Consider the following 19,181-nt stretch of genomic DNA (forward strand, 5'->3'; position numbering starts at 1 on the left):
ACTTGCTTCTTCTGTAGTTTGTTTCGGTTTTTTCTCATTATTATTTTTTGTCTAATGACCTCTCTTCTGGGGACTGTCAGATTCCTCCAAGAATTCATTAGATAACTTATCCTTTCTAGAAGAATTGGAACTTTTGCTTGCTTAATCATTCTTTGCTTGAGATTTTGGGAAAGCTTCTTCTACTTCTACTGCCTCTGTCCCATTCATCTCAAGCTCTTCTGCTTCCTATACCTCTGCAAGCAGTAACAACATGGTTACTTTTCTTTAGTTAACAAAATAAGAATTGCAAAATTATTATTTCGTTGACTGTGTAATATCAATAACCTTCTATTTATGCCAACTTACTCTTCTTTAAAGGTTCCTGATATTACAACTTACGTGTGAGTGCTCGGGTGTTTTGCTTTTAACCCTTAATTTGTTCGTTCAATCATTTTCCAAATTTCACCCAGTGCCCATAGTATTGAAACAATAGTAGAGTTCCTATTAAGCCTTCTTTCCCATCTTAGTTACATAGAAACATTGCACTTTACATTCCCACATTTATTGGTTTTTCCTAAATCCCAAATTGATGGCATGTCTAAGATAATCTATTGTGTAGTAGCTATCGAGACATTGATTTTCCATTTTGGTTCACTCTTCCCTTTTTCTAACCACCTAGAGTCTAGGATGTTCTATCTAGTGTGGTTTTTGAGTGACACAAGTTTAAAACATCATTAGCCAAACCCATTTGGTTTTTCTTTCTTAATTCTCTTAACCTACTTTAGGACCTTTGTTACTCTATTCTTTTACTTTTATTTAATTTTCTTTTTTACCTTCATTTATAGATTCATCCCTGAGCTATTATCTTCTTGATGTCCCTTCACTTTTCTTCCCTCTCTTCTTCCTCGGCTCCTTGGCAATAATTGCTCTGGCCTTTCTTTTTTGGCCATTTTCTTGGCTCTTCTCTTTTCTCACATCAACCTCTTCATCTTTAGACTATATTATAGTTAGTCTTTCACTCTTCTTCTTCTTCTCATTTTTTGTTGTTTTTCTTTTTGCTCTTTCTTCATCTACCTCGAAGTTAATTTCCTCAATATCTTCGAGCTTTTTGAAGATCTTGGTCTCTTATGATTTTCCATACTCTCACATTACATCCTTAGTCTATCATCCTTTTTGAGGTCAAAAATCTTCTCTCTCTGACCCATATTGTATCATTCGAAATGTTCTGCGCACAAAAATAGTCTCTTGATATCCTTTTCATGTTTTCTCGGGACATCGAAAAACATCGAGTCTTCATGTGGTGTTGGAAATATTGTATGTATTCTAATGTTTTTAAATCGACCCTCAAGTCTGTTACAACTTTCCCGTTCTCTACTTCTGAGCAATAAAAGTATCGTTTCTTCAGATACTTGGTCATCAACCCCTCCTTTTAAAATGCATACAAGGTATCTTGGTCATATCCGAGTTGTAAAACTACTCAATGCGGATTGTAGACCACATGCACCACTTAGTCATTCATTCTTGCTTGTTCACCATCAGGGGGTAGATGGGCATCCCGATCAGATATCTCAAGATCACCATTCTATTTATATAAAGCCAAGCCATCCTTATCCCATTCAGTTTCTCTCGAGCCTTAAAAAGTTGTTATGATCTATACTCATTCCAAACATATGGCCTTCAAGTCAAATTCCTTGCCCCCATTGATCTGTTCCAAATAATGCAGCATGTTTTTTCTTCATCGATTTCTCATCCCCATAACAACATGTCCGATATATGGTTGACGGGACCACACCGTCCATGAGTTTTGTAGCCAACTTCTAGAACCTCGGATAGACCCATAATTACAACACCTAAAAGGTCCTATACATGTACTTTGTTTTTTTGGGGCACTGGCTCTCCTATTGACCTAGGTGGTCATATCTTCATGGAAATCGTAAAGTACCCAGTACAGTTGAGCCACCATCAAATTTTCCAAGCAGATGTCTTTCTCGGCCAAGATGCAAGTCGCAACATTGAGTACTATATTGTTGATGCACCGAACCAGGGTACATGGTGCCACATATACGCTCAGAAAGTAGACCAAGAAGGCAAACAGGTTCTATAATGAAGAAAAAGAGTAAACAATTAAAGTTGAGAGGTCCTAAAACTAACTACCCATGGGTTGACTTCCAAGCAGTGCTAAATTTAACGTCTTCAGCCAAAAAATTACTAGATTTGGCTTAGCAAGATAAACATGTTCTTTGATGAGAATTTCTTAATCTTTTGGAGGAGTATACTCGAGAAAAGGTTTCAGTTGTTGACCATTTATTTGAGAAGTTGATTTGTCCTTTGGATTAAGGACTTTGATAGCACCATGATGATGAATTGTTTGAATGATAAATGATTTAGTCCAACGAGACTTAAGCTTCCCAGGGAAAATATGAAGATGATTTTTAAAAAAAATACTTTCTGGCCTGGGTGGAATTCCTTCACGAGAATGTGTTTATCATGTAAAAACTAGTTACGATCCTTGTACATTTTGTACAATAATAGGCATCATTCTTAAGTTTTTTCAACTCATCAAGTTGTAACTTACATTTCTTACTAGCTTTATCTACATAAAATTAAAGTATTTAATCGCCCAATATGCTCGATGCTCAAATTCAACAATGAGATGACAGGCCTTTCCAAATACCAAATGGTAAGGTGACATGCATATTAGGGTTTTGAAAGCAGTTCGATAAGCCCATGGTGAATCATTTATACACAAAGACTAATCTTTTTGTGATAGATTGACTATCTTTCTAGAATGATTTTTATTTATCTGTTTGAGATTTCAACTTGACCATTGGTTTGTGGATGATACGGAGTGGCTACCTTATGTGAGATGAAGTATTTCTTCATTAAGGCATCAAAAACCCTATTACAACAATATGACCCTCCCTCGCTAATAATGGCATGTGATGTGCCAAATCTCAAAAAAAATTTCATTCTTAATGATAAGGTATCATAGAGCCGTATGATTTATATAGACCACAACTTTAAATCCTATGTGATAAGAATGGAATTTATCCATAGCATAAACTATTGCTAGTATTTCCTTCTCCGTTGTGGAGTAGTTAAACTGAACATTATTGAGAGTCATACTGGCATATTAGATGACATAAGGACGTTTATTGACTTGTTGCTCTAAAACAACATCGATTGCATAATCGGAGGTGTCACACATCACCTCAAATGGGACATTTCAATCCAGAAGTTGAATGATAAGAGCCAAAGTCAACTCGGTCTTCAATTTATTGAACACAGAGATACAAGAGAGGGTAAAGTCTAAAGGTGCATATTTTGCTATTGTGGGACATTCCACCTTTACTTTGTCCACCTAAATACCTTTCTCAAATGTTATGTATCCTAGTACTATCATAGATGTTGCATTTTCCCAATTATGAACCAAAATTTTCCATTTGCACTGTATTAAAACCAATGATAGATGATGTAAGAATTCATCAAAACTAAACCCGAAGACTTGGAAATTATCTATGAATACCTCCAAAAATCTCTCAACCAGATTTGAGAAGATACTCAACATGTATTGCTGGAAGGTAATAGGGGTATTGCATAACTCTAAAGACACACGACGATAGGCAAAAGTTCTGAAGGGACATGTAAAAGTTTTTTCTCCTAGTCCTCAAAAGCAATAGAAACTTGGTTATATCTTGAATTACTTTCTAAGAAATGGTAGTATATATGACCAACTTGATGCTCTAACATCTAATCAATAAAGGGCAGTGGAAAATGATCCTTTTAGATCATGGAATTGAGTTTTATATAGTCTATACACACTCTCCATACTGTTTGGACTTGAGTGAGAATTAACTCATTGTCTTAGTTTACTACCACAGTGATACCAGACTTCTTAGGAATTACTTGAACAAGAATCATCCAATGACTATCAAAGATGGAGTATATAATATCAGTATCTAAAAATTTCATAACTTCAATCTTATTAACCGACTCATAACATTCTAAGTTATGGACAAAATGGACCAAATATCTCTCTAAAAGGATCAGACTAACCTAAATCTTGACATGCATGACTAACTAGTACATTAATCATGTTTACTTCCTCCACATCATCCATATCGATATCTTGAAAACTATTATGGATGACGTTCACTTTGACTTTCATATCCCTGAAAGTTAACGTCATAACTCCATTCCTACGTCGGATAACTGCACCTGAAGTTGCTAAGAAAGGACACCCTAAGATGATAGGTATGTGGTTATTGGGGTTGATGATTGACTCTTGATATAAGACTACAAAGTCTACATCAAAGTAAAAAATCATTAACTTTCACTATGACATCTTCAACAAGTCCCTTGAAAATATTGACTAGCCTATCTACGAGACTTAATGTAATGTATGTGGTTTTCAATAACCCCAAACTTAGTTGTTTGTACACAAAGTAGGCTAAGAGATTTACATTCCCTTCTAAGTCTAGAAGACATTTCTCAACTACTGAATCACCAATATGAATTGAAATCGTTAGACATCTAGGATCTTTGAATTTAGGAACTATGGTTTCTTGGATAAAGGACGAAGCTTGGGCTACCATGACGACTTCCTCAAGAAAAAGGATTTTCCTCTTCACAATGGTTAAATCCTTAAAGAGTTTGGTATAAGAAGGTATCTGTTTGATAACGTCGAGGAATGGGATGTTGATGTGGACATTCTAAAAAACTTTCAAAATATCCTTGAATTGCTTACTCTTCCTATTGTCTTTTAAACGTTGAGGAAACAATGGTTGTAAAATTTATAGAATGATGGGAAAAATTTGTGGCTCTTTATCTTTTTCTTGAGGAAGTTCTAATTTTTCTTCTTTTTCAACCTTTTTTGTAGGACTTCTGGGATTTCATCAATAGGTTGGACCTTGTTGTCCACCTTTTTTTCTCAACCTTAAGGTAGGAACAACTTGAATTAAGTCTTGTGAGAGTCTAGAATGACTATCTATCTCTTATTGCCCCTTCGATCCATTTGGAACCATGGGCTAACCTCAAAGGTTCGAAATTGTCTGAGTCGGGAATTTACCCTTCTCTCACCCTCCAAGGGAAAAAGTTAATTGCCCCATTTGAATTTCCATCTTTGTTATGGCTTGAATAATGACCTGATTGATTTGAGTTTGGGCTCGATTAGTTTGTTGTTAGTGTTGGATGAGTTGTTGTTGCTTTATTACCTCAATCAGTATAGACTCTAAAGATGAAGATGTTTGTTGTGGAGTAGGAGTTGTGTAACTTTCATCGGGTCTGAGACCAAAGCTCTACACTCAATAGGCTAATGTGGTTGTTGAGATGGGTATGAATTTTGGGAAACCAAGGCTTGATTCAGTTGATAAGCATTTTGCCTTGCAAAATTCTTAAAATTTTGAGGATCACTCTGTTGAATAGGTTCATTTTGACGATAATAAAAATTGGAATGATACCTATTATCAAGATGGTATGTCTAGCTAAAGGAATTAAGCTTGGGTTTCTTATATGTGTTATCTGAATTGATCGCATTGGCATGCCCAGCCTTGATCATAGGCAAGCTTCTACAATGTTCAACCAAATCTTGGCTCACTCAGTACTTGTGAAATTGGATAAGATTTTTGGTGAGGGGTATTTGCTAAAATGATAAACACATCAATATTTTTACTCAAGTTGTTCACCCTACTCACCAGACTAGTCATAACATTATTGAGATCAGGGTCTGCCTTTATCTCATGTATGTCTAACTTCTTAACTAACTCTTTTTTCTTGAACTCTCTACTTCTAGTGCTCAAATTCTAACTATTCTCTACTAAGTCAACAAAAAAATTGGAAGCTTGGTTTTGCGTTTGATTCATAAATTTACCCTTATGCATGGACTCAACTAGGGTGTGCTAACTCGTGGTTAATCCTCTATAGAAACTTTGAAGTAATCATGCCTTATTAATGCCATGATGTGGGCAATTGCCTAGAAAATCATTTAATCTCTCCCAAGTTTGGGAGAATTCTTCATCAAGGCATCCTCAAATGTTTCTAATGGCATCCTTTATTCTCTCTGTTTTGGCAATTGGGTAAAATTTGCAATGAATTTCTTAAAAACAACATCCCAAGTGGTGATGGAATAGGTTCTAGGGAGTTCAACCACGTAGCGGCGTAATATTCAAAAGAAATAGGAAACCATTTTAACTTGACACTCTTCTTATTTAAATTTTGGTTTCTAAAGGTTTGACAAATTATTAGAAACTGATTAAGGTGAATGTAAGGTCGTCCATACTCGAAACTGTGAAAATTTGGCAACATATTATGTGATGACCAAGTCTAGTCATCGTGTGTCTCGAGAAAATTCTTGTAAAGACATGGAGGTCAAAGAATTTAAAATATTAAGTAATATATTTAAATGATCATAAGAATTACCAACAGTTAGTCGATAGAGTACCTTCGAAAGATTAACAAAAAAATTAAGATGAGTGGAAATACATCATAAGGACAAGTGGTGTAAAAAGTGAGAATTTTGGAAAATGGACCAAGTTATTGGAAATATCTCAAAAAATCATTCAACATAGACTATTCGCACATCAAAATCAGATGAGAAACGATTCCGATAAAGGGTCTGGCCTCATTTCAACCCCATGCCACATGGCATGATGATCCCATGCATGATTAATTCTAGTTAATCAACCATGGTTATATCCAAACTCAACTCTATTTAAAGAACCCTCAAGAGACATTTTGCTCTCTTCCTAAAAGTCTATCAAACTTTACTCTTCAAACTCCTATGTAAAGTTGGAACACATGAGCATAAGAAGTTGATCTTTGAAGAAGTTCAACAACCTCGAAAGGAATTGGAGGACGGAAAACAAGCCGGCGCAAGGTAGAATTCAAAATCCCACTTGGTATTGAATTTGGAAAATAATGATGGTTGTGGCTAATTTGATGGTATATATATGGTATGAACTATTTTGTTAAAAATTTGTGAGCATGATCATGTTTAAATGATTCCTTCAAATGCATACATGTGATTTTTTATATATGTCAAGGTGGTACACACCTCATCAATGGTGAGAACCAATGGGAACACCAAGCATCACAAATAGTACAATATGTGTTGTCTGTGACACTATGGTGGAAAGCTCGGTGGCATCGTGACCCACCATAGGTGTATTCTATGGTGCCACTGCAAAAATACCCCTTCTAACACTGTAGGTGCCATTAGTAGAAAAAAGGGACATTTTTTCGTATGAGTCCCGAATACTCTAAAATGATTTAAAATATCTTTTAAACATAGTGTTAAACCAAAATAAGATTTATAATAATGTTTTGTGATTTTTAATTAGTATCTCCAATTTACGTTAAACATGAATTGTCAATACATACCAAATTTATGAAAGAATATTTGTATGTTTTCAAGTTGTTGTGTTTATACTTGTTTTGTGAGAATTGTTCTCCTTAAATTAAAGCTATTGGTTTATTTTTATGCTTATGTTGAGCAAGTAACGAATTTGAGATCGAGTTGAATTGTTATTTTACATTTGGGGCAAGAATTACCCCGTTGCTTTACTGTTGGGTCAGGGAGTACCCATGTTTTACTTTTCTATTGGGTGGAGGAAACCTATGTTTTAATTTTCTATTGGGTTGAGGAGAATCCAGTGTGTATTTATTTTTGGATCGAGAGGAAACCGATGTTGTGTTGTGAAAGAGTGTGGGAAATGGATGTCTGAAGTTTTTATAAGTGTTAGGTTGGGTGAACTCGGGATATTTATATAGGTCGGGTCTGAGAGAACACAAATTTATAAATATGCACTTATAAAATCTAAGTTTGAAGGTTCCATTCTATGTAAGTATGTGAAAAGAAATTCCAGAGGAGTAAGATGGATGTGATCATTCCAATGTGTGGATATGGATGTGATCGTTCCAGTAAAATACAGATTGGTGGGTGACCATCTGAGGGAAGGTGGAAGACCTATTGACTAAATGTATACTTGGACATAATCGTTACAAGAAAAGTGAAAAGCTACGCAAACGTGCCTACGCTAGTAGATCTAGTGGACATGATTGTTCCTCGAGTAAAATGGAGGGTGTGATCGACCCTAGTATCCAACGTGATCGTTCCAAGAAGTGGTGGGTGACTACTCCAATTTTGAGATATTGGACGTGATTGTTCTAAAGTGAGTTGGGCGTGATCGTCCCAAGAGTAAGGTTTTAGGTGCGCTCTAGGATGTAATCCACGTACATGATTGTGTTACCTTTTAATTTTTTATTTGGATATGATTGAATAAAGATTCTATAAAACAAAGGAAGTTATTTTATTTAGATATTATAATGTAAAGGGGTTGTATCATTGTAGAACATAATGGGGTTCACATGCTTAGCTTGATAGGCAAGACAAAAACGATTGTTCCATGATCGTGGGAAGTTTATAATAGTCGACTGATTGACCTCCATGAAGATGGGTCCTCATGATCGTGGGACATCCTGATCAATGGCCAACTTGAGTTGGAGAAATGAGTTTCTATACAAAGCGGTCAAGTCCATCGTAAAATCAGCTAATAATGTAGCAATCCCTTATCAACAAACTTGGGATCCTCGACTGAGGCATAATTCAGTCATGAAACTCATAGCTCTTATATGAAATACCATCATGTTTGCAATAGTTATTTTTCTTCAGGTGTTGTTTACTTGAGTTTATATTGTATTGCTTAAGAATTTTTACAACCATAAATAGTTATCTCTTGACTAAGTACAATCACACTCCATTTTATTGTTTAACTACACTAAATTGTGATGATGTTTCCTTAATTACATACAAATCTATATTGATATCAAGTCCGTATGATATAATTTTAGCATGCTTAACCGTTCATCCCACAATCATTATTGTGCCCCTTCTTTATTGGGTAACATATTTGTTACTAACCCATTCTACACCTTAGTTGCAGGATTCGAAGGGCATGTCTAGGAGAGTTTTGTGGTTATCATAATGAATAACATTAAAATGTTTGATGGAAGAATAGTCGATGTATTCGGGTGATTGATGAGACTGAGGGTTTGAGTTGGCAATATTAGTAATCATGATGGAGAAGCTTCAGAAAGTTGATGGTGTAAGTCCTGATATTCCCTTCAAGAAGTTTGTAACATTTAGTTAAATACTTCTAGCTACTGAAATGTCTATATGTATTTTCCCATTTTGAAGATAAATAAAATAATTGTGATTAGTTTCAAAATTTTCTTGTAGCCACTTTGGATTACAATTTTAACATAGATCATACTTGACTTATTGAAGTTTGAAGAATCAGTGGGTCATGTGCCGTTTCTGACGTAACCTTGTTAAAGATTTTACATTTCAGGTCATGTCCCTGAAGGGAGCGTGACATGTTTATGGTTGCCGCTCTAATGTAAAATTGATCAACATTATTCTAAGATAGAACAATCCATGTAGGTGGGGGTAGTAGAAGTAGGAGCGAAAAACTCGTTTAACATTCTTTCATATAATCACCTATGATATTTGTTGATGATGATGATGGATTTCTATGAATTCTACTCATCATAAGTCCAATCGTGAGATTAAGAGATTTTACTTCTATCCTACGTGATTACCAAACATACATGCACACACAATCGAAGAATCAACAAAAAAAAGAATAGACTGAACCTAAGGGGTGTCTCACTCTAGACAATTCCTAACAGATTATAAGCAACGCAATGAGCTTTCCAACCCAGTTCTATGAAATCAAAACTGGTCAGTTAGATCCCCATATAAAAGGTGGCTCACAATGCGTAGGAAGAGGCACTTTTAAATCACTTTTTTTGTCTAAAATAAACATAGTCTATCCCCAATAGAGTAGGACCGTCCTTAGACCGCGATGATGATCAATAAACGCAATTGGTGCAACTCGAAGTAGACTTCTCCTATTGAGCTTGTGGGCCTAAAGTTCGAGTCTAGTTAATTTTAATCAATTTGATTGGCCAATTAGTGATTCAAATGTTTTCTAAGGGAAATGAATTGATAATGACCTGCAATCTTTATCTTGTTGGTGTCATCCCTTAGTAGGGGTACTTTAAATCGCACTCGATCCGTGGGGTGCCCAGATCCACTTTTGATTTTTGAGGTTTGGGAATCGCCACCTAGTTATTACGGTCTAGGAATCAAACATTGATCCTACAAAGATAAAAAGAACTAATCTACGAATAGAAAAACTATGGTCCGGGAATCACATTACGAGGTTGAAAGGTGTTAGGCACCAACCCCGCCCGACAAACGCCGGTCTCTATTATTCCCTAAAGAAGATTAAATTGCTAAAAGACCTAAAACAAATAAATAAAATAATAAAAATAAATAAAAAGGTTTACCTTGATGATTGCAACAATGGTTTCCTCAGAATTGGCGGAGAGCTTCCTTACTTCGTTTCCGTCACTGGATCCGCTTCTGTTCTTCTAAGATAAAGTATCTTCGTCCTAGATCTGAGTGTTTTTTTATTTTTTTTAGTGGATTTTTTGGTATTTCAAAAGGGTTTCTAGGTGTTTTTTGAGCAAAAGTTGGGGTTTGGGTGTTAGGTAAGGAGTTAGGGCTTCAAAATTAGGGTTTGGGGAAGGCTAGGAAGACTTTTTGACCTACTTTTCCTATGATTTATTTTTTCCTACGAAAATAGGTTGTAGAGACCCTTATTTATAGATTTTTTTAAGTACTTTTTAAATAGAGTTAGTGTTTGATAAGAATTACATTAGATAGTTTTAGAGTTTAATTAGAATTCTATTAGATAGTTTTACATTTTAATTAGAATTCTTCTAGATAGTTTTAGAGTTTAATTAGAATTCTTCTTTTAGATAGTTTTAAAGTTTAATTATAATTCTTTTACATAGTTTTAAAGTTTAATTAGAATTACATTAGACATTTTTAGAGTTTAATTAGAATTCTATTAGGATTTTGACTTTGGTCTTATTAAATTAATTAGGGTTTTGACTTAAGTCTCAATTAATTGATTAGAATTTAGGGTTTTGACTTAAGTCTTACTTAATTGACTAGATTTTGGGATTTTGACTTAAGTCTTACTTGATTGACTTGACTTTAGGATTTTGACTTAAGTCTTACTTGATTGACTTAAATTTAGGTTAGGATTTTAATTAGGATTTTACTTTACATTAATTAATGTTTTAATTATTAATTTCAGAATTTTTAATTATTAAAATTGTAGAATAATCCTTTTGCCCTCGGAGATGACTTTTTGCGTTTTAAGTCGTTTTTCAATGTTTTAGGATATTTTTGGAATCAGTTTTTCGTAAGGAATTCAATGGGAATATTGGTTTGTGTCATTTATGAAATTTTTTTGTGCAAAATGATCGTGAACTTTATGAGGGGTATTTTCATAATTTTGTCAAATTTGGTGAAAATTTGTAAAATGATTTATTTGATTTCAATTTGTTTGTTTTATGTGTTCGAAAGGGTTTACCTAAGCATAAGGGGGGCTCTAGGGATGTTTTGAGATAGGAGTATTTTGGTAATTTGGTCATTTTTTAGTGATTTTTATCGTAAAGCTTCTTTTTGTCTGAAAAATGATGATTTTTATGTTTTTGAGGTTATATTTTCCTGGCGTAGCGTGGTTTCTACAGTTTTGTTAGTTTGAGATACCTCATCCGAATTTCTGAAATATATCTAGTAATAAAAGATAGCATTGAAATAATCATCCATCATTGGGAACCGTTGCAATCAGGTTGACTAGTTAATTAATCAGGCAAATTCAAAAAAGGGTGTCTACAAATGCCCATCTTTGGCAGAGGGTTGAAGCAAACTAGATAGCAAATTTATTTTAGTATATAATGCGATATCTGAATGCCAAAGCTAGTGATAGTTCATTTTGCAACCTGATTTAGCAATTCGTCTGGACGTTCGGATCCTTGAGGGCAAAACTCTTCCCGAACTAAAAGTTGTCAGGTCATCGAGCGCGAGCTTTCACTGACAGCGTCAAATCCTTGAATTTTTAGAAAATTCTCCTTGACTAACAAAACACATGTGCAAGTACGTGCACTTAAAATCTAAGATAAATTTCAAAGAGTTTAAGTGAGAACTGAGTAGAATCTAGGCATAATTTGAGCATAAACTGGGCATAAACTGGGCGTAAATTGAGCATAAACTGAGCATAATTCTGAGAAAACCCTCGGCGGCATCTGAGCATAATTCTGAGAAAACCCTCGGCGGCATCTGAGCATAATTCTGAAAAAACCCTCGGCTGTATCTGAGCATAATTCCGAGAAAATCCTCGACAACATATGAGCATAATTCCGAGAAACCCTCGGCGGTATCTGAGCATAATTTCGAGAAAACCCTTGGCGGCATTTAAACATAATTCCAAGAAAATCCTCGGTGGCATCTATGCATAATTCTGAAAAAACCCTCGGCGGCATCTGATCATAATTCCAAGAAACCCTCGACGGTATCTGAGCATAATTCCGAGAAACCCTCGGTGGCATCTGAGCATAATTTCGAGAAAATCATCAGTGGTATCTGAGCATAATTTGGAGAAAACCCTCAGCTGCATTTGAGCATAATTCTGAGAAATCCTCGGTAGTATCTGAGGATAATTCTGAGAAAACCCTCGGTGGTATCTGAGCATAATTCCGAGAAAATCCTCAACAGCATCTGAGCATAATTTCGAGAAACCCTCGGCGGTATCTGAGCATAATTTCGAGAAAACCCTCGGTAGTATCTAAGCATAATTCTGAGAAAATCTTCAACAGCATCTGAGCATAATTCTGATAAACCCTCGGCGGTATCTGAGCATAATTCCAAGAAAACCTTTGGCGGCATCTGAGCATAATTCTGAGAAAATCCTCAGCAGTATCTGAGCATAATTCTGAGAAAACCCTCGGCTTCATCTAAGCATAATTTCGAGAAAATCCTCGGCGACATCTGGCTGAATAAAACTAGGAAAGAAGGAATGAATCTGTGAAAAAATGATTGACAATGAATCTGGAAAAGAGTGATTGAATCTGGGAATGAATATCTCCGGGAAAGAATGATTGAAAATGAATCTGGAAAAGAATGATTGAATCTGGGAATGAATAGATATGAGAAAGAATGTTTGAAAATGAATCTGAAAAAGAATAATTGAATCTGGGAGTGAATAGATCTGGGAAAGGATGATTGAATCTAAGAAAGAAAGAATGTCCTATCTCTTATTTTAAGTGAAAAGGTAATGAGTTAATCTCTAGGCACAACCAAATGTGAGATAAGAAACGCTTCTATTTAAACCTTAAGATTTTTCAAAATTTTATGAATTTTAATTTCTTTTGAACCTCAAGGGTTTTCAAAAAAAATTACTATCAAAAGGGTAACCTTAAATTTGAAGTTCTCATTATTCTTGAGGATTGACATCGATCAAGTTTGAGAACAAAATGCGCCTAATTTGACATGAAACATTGTATTGAACACATCTCGTAAAAAAAAGCCCCTAGTATAAGGGGAAAACTACATATCAAAGAAGAAAGAAAGTGCCCCTTGTATGAAGGTTTGAAATATTGGATTACCACAAGCGCAATAAAGATTTAACTTTTAATTTCAATTTTTTATATTGAAGATTTTAAGTAGGCTCAAGAAAGCAAAATATTTCCTTCTGAGACTCATCATGGAATTCACCCTTCGCCCCCTTTGATTCACTTGGGGAAGCAAAAAAAATTCAGATCAATCGTACATAAGATACTTATGGTTTCTGAGTCTTTGTCTGATTTAAGCTAAATGTTGAACTTGATTATTCGGACTTCTGATGTTTCGGCTCGAACCTCCTTAGATTTTCTTCTGTTTTTCTTTGTTACTCTAACTTTTGCCTATATAGCCTTTTCAGATTTTCGATCTAGCGAGCTTACAATTTTTTTCTCTTTTCTTTGCTCTGATTTTTATCAAGGTCGTCCTTTCAAATTTTCAACCTTACGAGGTTGCCCTAATTTTTGCCTAAGTTGTCCTTTTGGACTTTCATCCTAGTAGGTTTCATTTTTCTTTTTCTTCCATTTTGAACTTTTGGAGTTACTGTTTGATCATGCTTTACTATCTTCCTTAACTTTTTCGCACAATACTTAGGAGGACTTTTATGGGTAGGCTTAGGACTGGGCATAAAAAGAAAGGAATTTTGAAGCTCAAAAATCCAAATGCCCCTTGTATGGCATTTTCTTTTAAATTGTTTTCTTTTTCCTTAAATTTTTTTTTCATTTTGGATGATATTTCTGTTTCTTTTGATTTTTTTCTTTTTAGATTTTTTCTTTGTCGGGGAATCTATTTTTTTTATTTTGATGTGGTCGGGCCTGAAGTAACTTCTCAGGTTACCCACGTACCCTAGAATTTTGAGATCAGACCAAAAAGTAGTTCGAATTTTTTCCTCCCCTAAGTTAGGTAATCAAGCTGAGAAAAAAAAATGCTTGTTTTTTTTTTTTGGAAAAAGGCTGCAAAGGGCTAAGAAAGGAGATGTTGAATTGGGTAGCAAGAAAAATTGATTCGGCCAAAGATGGCCTCCTTAAATATAGTACCGCTTGATCTGGTCAAGGTCGGTTGACTCTGGTAGTTTAATCCTATCATGATCTTGAAGTATGAATCTTTTCAATTGGGTTTAAACTTCCTCATATGGTCGATGAGGGGTGCTTATTTTGTTAAAAAAACAATTTTAAATTTTCATGTACATAAAAAATCAGTGAGTCAACTCAATGCCAATTTTATTAAAAAAAGTGATTTTGGAATTCCTATGCACATACAAATCAGTGAATTGACCCACGTGGCAAGTGAATAAAAAAAAAAAAACCGATTTTAAACCTCCTATAAGCACAAAATTTAGTGAGTTGACTCACACCACTGTTAAAAAAATCAATTTTGAATTCCTATGTGCACAAAAACAGTGAGTCGACTCACACGCATATATAAAATCAATTTTAAATCCCTATGTGCACAAAAACAGTGAGTCGACTCACGTGCATATATAAAATCAATTTTAAATCCCTATGTGCACAAAACAGTGAGTCGACTCACGTGCATATATAAAAAATCAATTTTAAGCTTCTAATGCGCACAAATCCGTGAGTTGGTTCACGCAAATGATCAAATTAACACTCATGAAGAAAGTCCACACATGGAATAATGATCGAAGGAGAATAAGAAAAGAAAGAAAAAATAAATAAATCAAACAAACGATTAAATACGCTTACCACGTGCAAGAATCTAGTTACTCGGAATCCCTTCAGAATTATCTGATTGCTCGCTGCCAAAGTATATGAGAAAGACGAGATTGCATGAGGGAGATGATGGCAGCATGGCTGCTGAGTCGTTAACACTATAGAGACGAAGAAGAAGATGCTCAGAGAGATGTGGATTTGGCGATTATGAAGGTGGGGTTGCTGTTAGCGTTGTGCTGCTCCATTTTTGACAATGAAAGAAAGGCTGAGAAAGTCAGTGGCATGGCTGATGAGGCTGCTGATGGAGGCTATGTTGCAGGGATAGGGAACGATGATTGGGGCTGATTTTGGACTGACTCGGGGCTGCCAATGGAGGCTACTTGAGGTGTCAAAGATAGCAAGGAGAGGGGCGGTTGGACTGTTTTAATGGCGAGAATGGGACTGCGTTGCAGAGATTGGAGAGATGGAAAAGATTATTGGGGCGTTAATGGAAAAGAGGGGGAGGTGTAGCAAAGGCTGTATGAATGTGGCTGGGGCGTTGGTACAGCAAGGGCGTTGGAGAGGGCTGTAATGGTGAGGGATAGGAGAGCAGAGAGAAGACCAGGGCGTAGGCGATGGGCCGTGTAGAACTTGATAACGAAAAGGGCACGGCAATGGTGGCAGTAATCCAAAAGTCTGTTATCGTTTTTTCCTGTTCTTCTCCTTCTTCTTCTTATCTCTTCCTTTTTGTAGAGTACTGTCCAAGATGAAAGAGGGGAGGTGGATACGTGAGAGAGGGTTAGGAAGAAGAGGGGCTGAAATCGAGAGAGTGCTCCAAAGGCTTGAGAATGAACCGAATCGAAAGAGAGAGAGCCGACAGAGAGAGAATCGAAAGAGAAGATCACCCCCACTCCAAGAAGAAGGAGACGTCCTCTTTATAAAAAAAAACTTTCTAATTAATTTTTCTTTCTAATTCTTTTATTCCTCTTTCTTTTTTCTGTTTACGTCCTTTCCTTTTGGAGAATGGTGGTGGGGTGATCCCCCGCTACTCGTAGCACGATGGTAGTTGAGTTACGATTAGTCGATTTAATTTTCATTTTATCGATTGGTTAAAATTTTTTATTTTGAGATTTTCTTTGGTTGATTACTTTTTTAATTTCAAGTTTTATTAGTTGATTAGTTGAAAATTTTATTTTGGTTGTTCGATTTTCATTTGAAGATTTCTTAATTTAATCGATTGCATTTTGATTTTATCGGTTGTTTGATTTTAATTTTAAACTTTTAATTTTAATTGTTACTTGATTTTAATTTAAATTTTTTTATTGTTTAACTTTTAATTTGAGTTTTATTTTAGTTTAGTTGTTTGAATTTTTTAATTTGAGTTTTATTTTTGGTTTTAATTGTTTGGATTGTTTAATTTTTTAGTTTTAATTGTTTAAATTGTTTAATTTTTAGTTTAAATTGTTTGATTTTTTAATTTTAATTTTATTTGAATTGTTTGATTTTTTAATTTGAATTTTATTATTATTGGATTTTTAATTAGATTTGATTTTGTTACATTATCCTAACGGTCGAGGTCTTTAAGTTGAGTTTGGAGGTCGAGGGGCATTTCGGTCATTATTATGATTTTTCCTCAATTTCTCTGTTTTCGTCGATTTGGATCCCGTTAGACTCGAAATCATGTTCTGAGTGCAGTGGAGGTATTTTCGAAGTCTTTCGGAGGTCCAAAATTTATGAGGGGTATTTTCGTCATTTTGTCGATTTTTACGAATTTTTACGAGTTCTGGCATGAGGTTTCTTTTAGTCCCAACGTTATTATTTCTATGTTTCAAAGTCGTATTTTCCTAGCTTGGCGAGGTCTCTAGGTTATCAAACTGTGTGGCGAGCCTAAGCGTGTATGCTTGCTAAATTGGGTGTGACGTATGGCGATCATAAGCGTACGTAGATTTCTATGTCGAGTCACAACGAGTAGGGAAGATGAAAAGAGTGGAAACGAAGGGAATCAGGGATAGTACTCACAAGCCTTCGAGTTCTTTACGATCATCATTAGGAATTCACGGTAACCGGGTGACGGATCGCCAAGTCAGGCGGATGCAAAAATGGGGTGTCTACAATGTGGTGTTTGCAAAACAGGGTGGGGTGTGGCCAGGGCCTTTTCCAAATAAATGGGCCCATGAGCCTGATCATATCATTATAACATATAGATATCATATTAATCAAAGAATACAAACCATCATATTGAAATCAATGCAACCACATTAAAATATACACACGTAGAGATCATGGCATAGTAGATGCGTGATCAATTAATTAGAATAGCATGAAAATAATATCAATCATTGATCAGACATTTAGATAGGCACAAAATTTTTTCTTATGGTCCAATTGGGGATCACTTTGGGTGACTCAAAATAATTTGAGCTTTTAATGAATATTGAATTGAGGATATAATGATAATCGTTGAGACAAGGGGTGATGATTTTTCCTTTTTTTTTTAAAAATTTAAAGAAAAACTGAATTCAGTTTTAAAATTGTTTCCTTTTTTTTTTAGAGAAAAATCGAATATTGTTTAAAATAAAAAATTTTGAAACAAAGAAATTTTTTTTTACACGTTTTTTTTTATATTTTTAAAAATGTTTTTTTTAAACGTTTTTTTTTACAATAAAATTTTTTTTTTTTTTTAAAAAAATTTTTTTAACTTTTTTTTTTTTTCAAATGTTTTTTTTTTTAACTTTTTTCTTTTAAACTTTAAAAAAAAAAAAAAAAAACGTTGTTTTTTTTTAAAAACATTTTTTTAAATGTTTTTATTTTTTATTTTTTTATTTTTTTAAGAGTAGGCTGGAAGATTTAACTTTGAAAACCAAGAATGAGTTATTAAAATTAGGATTCCTTCACTTAAAGGTGTGAATCCCTACTACTCAATATTTAAGTAAAACGTAAATCATCTTGAGTCTTATCTAAGTATGGCCTATCTAGATTAAGCATAAAGAGGTAAGGTATTCAACTAAGGGTTTGATCCATAAGAGTTGGATAAACCACGAAGATAATCCATTAAACAATAAGCATTAAAACAAGATGAAAGCAATTAAAAAGCATAAATGAACTTACCTTAGGCTTCTCCACTTGGCCAATGGAGGGGGAACTTAGCCTATGGTTATCGCAAGATAAGTAGAAAGAGTAAAATAGAAATTTTTTTTTTCATTAATGGATCAATAATTGCACACTCTTTCTTTCACTCACAATTTCAGAGAATTACAAAAATAAGCCTAAACTTAATTGGGGAAGAAGACCTAAAAACTAAAATGGGAGAAGGGTTAAAAGAGAGAGAAATTCCAATAGACAACTCTTGATTTCTGGAAAGAGCTGTACGTGTGATCATCAACAATCAAGTTGCCTTTAGGTATGGAGCATGGCTATGTAAATTCACTCTGATTGATCACCCTTTTACTGTGGTGTAATTGGGGTGATGGAAATGCGTACTTTTTTGTCCATGACTCTATTATACATTCTTGATTGCTTTGGTGTGCTTGAATTGCTTCACTTTTTTCATGTTTGATATGAAACCTACACAATCAACCACACGATTATCAAAATTTTCAGTTTATTCAATTATTCATGCAACTATGTCTAATTAATATGATAAAACATGTGGAGTGCTGATATGAGATATAACCATGATTATTTGCTAATTAAGGTATACCTAGGGTCTAGAATGTGATAAGTGCTTGAGAAATGTGTATTAAAATTATGATTTTATGACACTGAACATTTTCCTAATGTCACAAGGTTTCTAAAGTTATTGAAATGTGTAGCGATCCTATGCTTATGTAACTTTTACATTGCATGTTTTGAAGAAAGAAGGAAACAAAACGAAGATAACTCAAAGAATTTAGATGAAGATTGAGAGGGAACTGGAATAGTTGAGGAAAAACAAGAGAGACCTTACTCAAATTTTCGACCTCTCTAACTACTTTCCTTACTCATCATTAGGAGTTCACAACAACCTGGGAGACGAATTGTCAGGTTAGGTGGATGTAAAATAGGGTGTCTACAACAATGAACAATTGACTTGAAGT

The sequence above is a fragment of the Akebia trifoliata genome, chromosome 6, assembly GCF_017979445.1.
Source record: "Akebia trifoliata isolate Shusen 1 chromosome 6, ASM1797944v1, whole genome shotgun sequence".
Taxonomy (NCBI): Eukaryota; Viridiplantae; Streptophyta; class Magnoliopsida; order Ranunculales; family Lardizabalaceae; genus Akebia; species Akebia trifoliata.